The sequence below is a fragment of the Nicotiana tabacum genome, chromosome 16, assembly GCF_000715075.1.
Source record: "Nicotiana tabacum cultivar K326 chromosome 16, ASM71507v2, whole genome shotgun sequence".
In the NCBI taxonomy this organism is placed as follows: Eukaryota; Viridiplantae; Streptophyta; class Magnoliopsida; order Solanales; family Solanaceae; genus Nicotiana; species Nicotiana tabacum.
Window position 1 is genome coordinate 35,848,993 of NC_134095.1, and position 9,142 is coordinate 35,858,134.

Genomic DNA, 9,142 nt, shown 5'->3' on the forward strand with positions numbered 1-9,142 from the left:
TTTAGGCTTGAAATGCCGAAAGTTGAATTTTTGAAGTTTTCGGTTCGATAGTGAGATTTTGATCCGAGGATCAAAATGGAATTACGGAAGTTGGAGTAGCTCCGTAGTGTTGAATGTGACGTGTTTGCAAAATTTCAGGTCATTCGGACGAGGTTTTATAGACTTTTTGATCGAAAGCGTATTTTTAGAGTTTTTGAAGTTCTTAAGCATGAATCCGATGGTAAATTAGTGTTTTGATGTTGTTTTGGGCGTTCCGAAGGTTAGAAAAAGTATGAATGATGTTATGGTATATGTTGGTAGGTTTGGTTGAGGTCTCGGGGGCCTCGGGTGTATTTTGGATGCTCAAACAGGCACTTTTGGCCTTTGGAAGATTATTGGTTTTCTGGTATTTTTAGCAGCAGTGATTTGTTCATTGTGATCGCGTGAGTCCATCCGTAATCGCGTAGGGTAAGTTGAGGTCAAGCATTTTTGTGAATCGCGATCGTGAAGGTAGGCGTGCAATCGCATAGGGTGGCACTGTTGGTCATTGCATTGGCATAAGGACCTTTGCGTTCGAGTAGAAGGACTTGGTGTGGTAGCGAGGTGATGGAATTGCTCTATGTGATTGCATAGAGCTGTTCGCGATCGTGTTGCTTGAGGAAGTTGTCTTATGCGATCGCATTGGTATTTCTGTGACTGCATTAGGTTAAATCTGGGCAGTATTTAAATAGCCCATCCACGACCCTTCTTTATTTTTCCACCATTTTTGAACGAGATTGAAGCTTTTGAGGGAGATTTTTGAGGAAACCAAAGGGGAATCACTTGGAGGTAACGTTTTTGACTTCATAACTCATTTATATGTGATTAAGGACCTAATTAGTGGTGAAAAATTTGGGAAAAATGGATAATTAGGGCTTGAGATTAAGAGACCTTAAAATGGATATTTGAGCCAATTGAACTCCAATTTCAGTGTTCTTGTTATGTATAGACTTGTGAGAGTATGAGGATTTTGAAAATATAAATTTCACCTGATTCCGAGACGTGGGCTTGAGGGGCATTTTGGTTATTTTACCTAATTTCACGTATTAGCTTAGAATTTCTTTGTGGAATCAGTTATTTCAAGTGTTATTTACATTATGCAATTGAATTGAATAGATTTGGGCCATTTGGAGTCGAGTACTTGTGGTAAGAGTGTGGTTTCAGGTTGATTTTGAGCTGGTTCGAGGTAAGTGGCTTGCCTAACCTTGTGTGTGTGTGTGGGGGGGGGGGGGGATTTCCCTTAGGATTTGGTATTGTGGTAATTGAAATGCCTTGTACGTGAGGTGACGAGTGCGTACTTGTGCTAATTGTTGAAAATATTGTTTTCACTTAAGTATCTTTAATTGTGTTTTTCCTTTCTTGCTTACTCTACTTGAAATTTAAATCTGCTATTAGCTTAGACAAACATGTTTAATTTACTTTATTGCTTTATTGTTTAAACTACCGAAATTGTATTATGTGAAACATGTTAGGTTAGAATTACTTTTTTTTGCTTGGTACGAAATTTAGATTAATTGAGAATTCCTTGTGTTGTTGCTGTGTGTTTTACTTTGGGACTATGGGACGGCATCCCGGGAGATCTCCTATACGTATTTATGATTTGAGTTGAGGTGTGGGATACCGAGAGATCCCTAGTACGTATATTGAGGATACCAAGAGATTCTCGGGATACCAAGAGATCCTTAGCTTATATTGAGGATACCAAGAGATCCTCGGGATACTAAGAGATCCCTAGCATATATTGAGGGTACTAAGAGATCCTCGGGATACTGAGAGATCCCCGATCATTATCTTTGAGAAGAGTGGTATTCCTGGTGATTATTTCTATTTCTGTTTCAGTTATAGTTATCCTTATTATCCTGTATTGATTCTCATTATTATCTTCCAACTGTACTGCTTTATCTTATACTGTCGCACCTTATATTTCATTTAATCTCAGTAGGGCCCTGACCTTCCTCGTCACTACCCGACCGAGGTTAGGCTTGACACTTACTGAGTACCGCTGTGGTGTACTCATACCCTTTCTGTGCATGTTTTTCATGTGCAGATCCAGGTACTTCGACCCAGTCCTATCATGCTTGAGACGAGGCGCTTATAGAGACTCCGAGGTATATCTGTTGCGTTCGCAGACCGAAGAGTCCCTTTCTACTCTCTATTGCTGCCAATATGCCATGGTGAGATTCAAACTCAATCCTTTATAAGCTCGTGAAACACAGACCATCTAGTACTTTGAATCTTCTGCAATCTCGCATTCATCCTCGCAACAGACAAGCCCACTCTCTTAAGCGGCCCAAATTTAAATTTCAACACATATAATTCACTTGTAAATGCGATCTTCTAATAGACAACATGAGGATCACACAACCTCAGAACACTCAGCAGGGCATAACCCACCTGCTTTACCTCCAACTAACATTCCTGTATACCTTCCCCTATCATAAATATCACGCAGTCACTTAGTCCTCCTAAGTCTGAACTCATACCGCAACATGAAATTTACTTCACTTCCCAACTAGACAATAGGAAAAGATCATTCAACATACCCACACTCAGGGCTACACATTAAATCTAGATGAAAATCAAGCACTAAATAGATCTTTTATCCTCAAGCAGACCCTTCTCGTCTCGTTCGAATCATATGGACACATCTCGCAGTCACATCACACTCATCACGTAGTCAACCAGTCATCACTTCCCTTAATAGGGACACTACCGAATATACAAGTTTGAAAACACGTGCGCTCACAATCAGCACCTCGCTGCTCAAGCTACAGGCAAAACCCGACCTCAAGTCCTCCAGACTGGCCTAACATCAACGCACAGAAATCACATCTCGCCCCTCAATCAGGGAATCATAAGCCATCGATGCACATCTGATACTGAGCGCTCATGTGCGCATACGAACACGTGGAAGGAATTTCAAGAGTTATATTTCAAGCTGAATCAATGGCGCACGATAAGAATTCAAGAATGTGGAAGTTTTCCTAAAGGTTCTGCAGCCTCTCGAGGATAAGTACAGACGTCTCCATACCGATCAGCGAGACTCTTCTAAACATGCTCATGACTCATGAGATCTATGTAACCTAGGATCTGATACCAACTTGTCACGACCCCAAACCGAACCAGGTTGTGATGGCGCCTCTCGAGGATAGACAAGGCCAGCCGACACAATTCCTAAATCAACCATTTTCCAATAATCTAATAATGAACATTTAAAAGAAAAATGTGGATAATTACATAAGCGTGACATCGGGGTGTCACTAGTCATAAGCATCTACCAAGGTCCAAATACAACAAGAGTCTAAAAATGTACTAAATACAGTAATGAAAATGAGAGGAAGGAAACAAAGCTGCGAATGTCGTGCAGCCACCTTGCTAACTCTGATGATTCCGCGTCTAAGCAATCAAAACCCGCTACAGGGTTCCGAAATACCTAAATCTGCACACGAGGTGCAAGGAGTAATGTGAGTACTCCAACCCAGTAAGTAATAAGAGTAAATAAAGGCTGAGCAGTAGGAAAAAATGAATCCACATTTATGTTAAACTCAATAAGCACAACAGGCTTTCAAATCAGAATACGAGTAAATCGTCTCATTTAAAATCCAGCTTTTGGTAACAACCATTTGAAAATGCTTTCCAACAGTTTTAGTAGGGGTTCAATACCATTTATAATAAAAGAGATGAAAACCATAATAGTCCCCTCAGGCAAAAACCTAGTTCGTATACATCCCCTCGGGCAAAAATAGAAATTTATACCCATTTCATAACTTAAAAACTTCAGTTTGAATGAAAGATTATTTAAAGCCTTTGTTCGACATTTTCAATAGAGGCTCGATCTAAAGATGAGTGAAAGCAGTAATTAAATCAACTTATTCGATAAAAACTCACTATAAGGAGGAGTAAAAAATAGTAAGTTCATAAACAGGCCCCTCAGGCACAGCATCACTCATGTACATGTATATATATAGCCCCTCGGGCAAGCCTCTTAGTCACTCATGACTAAACTCTTACCAATGAGCTCTCACACTCAGCACTCACACTCAATAGGTACCATATATTAACCGCTGCGGTGTGCAACCCGATCCAAGTATCGCTGCGGCATGCAGTTCGATCCATATATATAGTCTACTGCGCTCACTGGGGGTGTACAAACTCCGGAGGGGCTCCTACATCCCAAGTGCTTTATCGCTGCGACGTGCAACCGATCCATGTACATATCTATATTTATGTATTACTGCGGCATGTAGCCCGATCCATAGATATATAATCCTTACAACCAGGCCCTCAGCCTCGCTCAGTCATTAACCTCACAATCAGACTCTCGGTCTATCTGAGTCATCAACCTCACAATCGGACCCTCGGTCTATCTCAGTCATCAACCTCACAATCAGAACCTCGATCTATCTCAGTCATCAATCTCATAATCACTCGAACCATCAGTAAAATAGGGAACTCAGCCCTAACAGTTTTCATATTTTTAAGAAATAAAGTGATAAAACCAGATTTAAACAATAAGCAGGTAAAACATGACTGAGGATATGCTTTCAAAACAAATAGAGTGAGGAAAATAGTGAAGTGCCCCTAAGGGTCTCAGAAGGTTGGCACAAGGCCCCAAACATGACATACAACCCAAAATATAATATAAATCTTTAAAACATGGAATATCATAAGATTTCAAATCAAATATGCGACTTAACAGTTGTACGAGACGGACCAAGTCACAGTCCCCAACGGTGCACAACTCCACGCTCGTCATCTAGCATGTGCGTCACCTCAAAGTAACACAGCAATGTGAAATCCGGGGTTTCAAACCCTTAGGATAGTATTTACAATCGTTACTTACCTTGATCCGGTCCAAACTCTAGCCTGTGATGCCTTTGCCCTCATGAATCGACCTCTGAATGCTCCAAATCTAGCCATAATCAGTACATAACTATTAAAATATGCTAAGGGAACAAAGCCCACTCGAAAATATCCAATTTACATCAAAAATCACAAAATTTCTCCAACCCGTCCCCCGGGCCCACGTCTCGAAATCCGACAAAATCAACATCAATGAAATTCTCATCCTCTCACGAGTCTAACCATACAAAAATTATCCAATTCCGATACTATTTGGTCCTTCAAATCATCATTTTACATATTTGAAAGATTTCACAAATTTTCTTCCCAAATCCTGAATCAAATGATGAATTCAATAATAGATTCATGTACTCTAGCCAAATCCGAGTTAGAATCACTTACCCCGATGAATTTCTTGAAAAACCTTCAAAACATCACCAAAATTTGAGTTCTCTGGGTCAAAATATGAAATAAAACACTAAACCTCGTATTTATAGTTCACCTCCCGGATTCCACCACTGCTGACCGCACAAAATCGAGCGCGGTCCACACTAGAGCACCGCTGACTGCACAAAAACTAGTGTTGTCCATGGTGGATTTGACTGCAGTGACACGCTTTGGTATTTTGGCCATAACTTTTGCTACAGATATCCAAATGTCTATTATAATATGTTTCTGAAAACCAGATTCAAAGATCTACAACTTTTTGAATCACCCCAAAATTCCTCGTAGATCAAAAGATATGAGCTTCCGAAGTCAGACCAGTGAAACCTTCCTCACCGCGGACCGCACAAAATCGAGTGCGGCTGCACAAAATCCTTCGCGGTCCGTATTGGAGTATGCAGCCTCTCTAAACCTGCTACAGCTATGTTTTTGGGCCAAAAACATCCCGGAACCTTCCCGAAACTCACCCGAGCCCCCAGGACTTCAAACCAAATGTACTAACACATCCCATGACATCATTCAAACTTGTTCAAATCTTCGGAACGATCACAACAACATCAAAACACCAATTTAACATAGTATTCAAGCCTAAGAACTCCAAAAACTCTTAAATTATGCTTTTGATCAAAAAGTCTATCAAATCTCGTCCAAATGACATGAAATTTTGCAAGCACGTCACATTCAACGCTATGGAGCTACTCCAACTTTTAGAATTCCATTCCGACCCTTAGATCAAAATCTCACTATCGGACCGGAACTTCAAAAATTCAACTTTCGGCATTTCAAGCCTAAATAAGCTACGGACCTCCAAAATACAATCCGAACACGCTCCTAAGTCCCAAATCACCTAAAGAAGATAACCAAATCATAAAAATTCTGATCCGAGAGAATATACAAACAAGTCAAATCTTGGTCATACCTTTCAAATTTCAAGCTTCAAACAGGAAACTGTTCTTCCAAATTCATTCCGATCACCCTGAAAACCAAAACCAACGATTTACATAAGTCATAATACATCACACGGGGCAAGTCATGCCCGAGAACTGGCAAGCGAAGTGCAAAAGCTCAAAAAGACCGGTCGAATTGTTACATACAGTCTTTCAGTTAGCAAGTTTATGGTTATTCAGTACGCTGGTATTCAGTTATATGTTTACCAAATATCCAATTTTTAGTGTATCAAAATTTCTGGTGACTTGTGAGTATATAGTGATGCATATGGGTTCTCAAATAAAATGTAAGTAGCAGTGATTATAGCGAAACGTTCGCAAATTTTAGGTTTGGATTAAGACCAAGACTCACCGGATGGCACAGGAAGTGATTTATCAGATGATGGTATAATTAGAAGGATAAGTTTGTGCATGGTAGTGTATTCGTTTGTGTTTACCTCTTAGAACAACTTCATTTAATTCTTGGAAATGGAGCCACAAGTTGAATGATGATAGTTCAGATGTTAGATCCTAACATTGGTCACTATAGTTTTGGACAGAAAAGAGCCTAAGGGTAAAATACCTAGGAGTCAGAAACGTTTGTTATTACCAAAAATGTGATTTCGTACAACTCATGCAAATGACTAGAAGATATGATGTATGCAATTAGAACCAAGATGTCATAACCCCAGTTCGCCCTCCATGAACCATCGTGACGGCACCTAGTCTCTACGACTTGGTAAGACTAAATTGCGGAAAATAAACCAATTTGCGGAAGAAAACAATTTAAAAACAGAATTAGAGTAATAAGACAGAGTTTAAAAGTGCCGCTCGGCATACACAATATTTAACTCTAAGAAACCAATACATATCTCCAAGACCCGGAAACCCATGAATCACAAGCTAAGGATCACTACACAGTGCTCTAACTCCAGAATAGTCTAAAACAAAGTAACTACAGAAGGGCGGTAACTATAAGAGAGAGTGGAGAGATACTCCTCGGTCTACGGACGCGGAAGATATACCTCGAAGTTTTCGAACGGTCGCCTCGCCTCAAGGATGGTAAGTCTGAGTCAAGGTACTTGGATCTGCACATGAAAAACATGCGCAGAAAGGGCATGAGTACACCACAACGGTACTCAGTAAGTGCCAAGCCTAACCTCGATCGGGTAGTGACGAGGAAGGTCAGGGCCCTACTGAGGTTAAGTAAAATACAAAGTATAATAGTGTAGAACAAAACGGTATAATTAAGTGCAACAATAAAAAATAACATAGAATAGAAAGAGCAACAATAACTAGAACAGAGGAAAAATAATCACCGAGGGAATACAGCTCAACACAGAGATAGCAGCCGAGGATCTACTAGGATACCGTCCAGTAGCCCCCAAATGTAAATGTCCAGTGGATCTCCCGGGTGTGGTCCCGTAGTTTAACTCATAATGCGCCGGGGATCTACCGGAATCTCGTTTCGTAGTGCCTAAATGTAAATACCCAACACTAGGGGAATCTACCGGGTGCAGTCCCGTAGTTCTATATAACTATGTAGGGGGATCTACCAGAATCCCACATCCGTAGTCCCAAATAAGCATACAAGGGGGATCTACCGGAATACCACATCCGTAGTCCCAAATAAGCAGACAAGGGGGAGCTACCGGAATCCCACATCCGTAGTCCCAATGTAAATACACAGGAACAACAAGAAAATATTCAGAAATGACAAATTTCATATTAAGGCAACAAGTAATTCTACCCTAGCATGCTACACAGACTTCAGGTAAGGCAATTTGAGCAAATAAAGCAATTAAATCACTTAGACATGCTTTCCTAAGTTAACAACAGGCTTAATAGTGCGAGTAATAAAACATGAAAGGAAACATGCTAGTAATTACTTAATGAAAACCAGATTTCCAACAGTTAGCACAAGTACGCACTCGTCACCTCACGTACAAGGCATTTCAATTACAAAATATACCAAATTCTAAAGGGAAAGGTCCCCCACACAAGGTTAGGCAAGCCACCTACCTAGAACCAGCTCAAAATCAACTCGAAATCACGTTCTTGCCACGAGTATTCGACTCCAAATGGCCAAAATCTATTCAATTCAATTGCATAATGTAAATAACACTTCAAGTAACTGATTCTACAATTAAATTCTAAGCTAATACGCGAAATTAAGTAAAATGACCAAAACTCCCCTTGGGCCCACGTCTCGGAATCGGGTAAAATTTATATTTTTAGAATCCTCACACTCTCACGAGTTCATGCATACCAAAATTATCCAAATCTAAGGTAAAATTCCCAATCAAAAGTCGATTTATAGGTCTAAGAACTTTCTTCCAACGTTTCCCCAATTTTTCACCTCCAATCCAAAATTAAATGATGAAACTAACTATAGATTGATGGAATATGACTAGAAAGGGTTAAAGAATTGTTACCCAATGACATCCTCTTCAATTTCCTCTCAAAATCGCCCTCTCCCGAGCTCCAAATTGAATTTCCAACTTTTGAAACTAAACGCTCGAAATTTCATATTTCTGCCCATCTATTACCGCATATGCAGTTCCGCTTTTGCGGAACAATAGCCGCACCTGCGACTTTTCACTTAAGACTAGCTTCCGCATATGCGACTCCCCATCCGCAGATGCGGTACCGCTTCTGCGGCTCCTGCTGAACCTCCCCATTTCCGCTTCTGCATCTACATAGCCGCTTCTGCGGTGCCGCACCTGCGGTCCCACATTCGCAGGTGTGGTTATGACAGAAAACCAGTAGCTGAAGCTGCAACTCCAAACTCCAAAATCCTTCCATCAACCATCTGAAATCATCCCGAGGCCCCCGAGACCTCAACCAAAAGCACCAACAAGTCTAATACCACTGTCAAAAACTTATACCAATCCTTAAAACACCTAAAACAA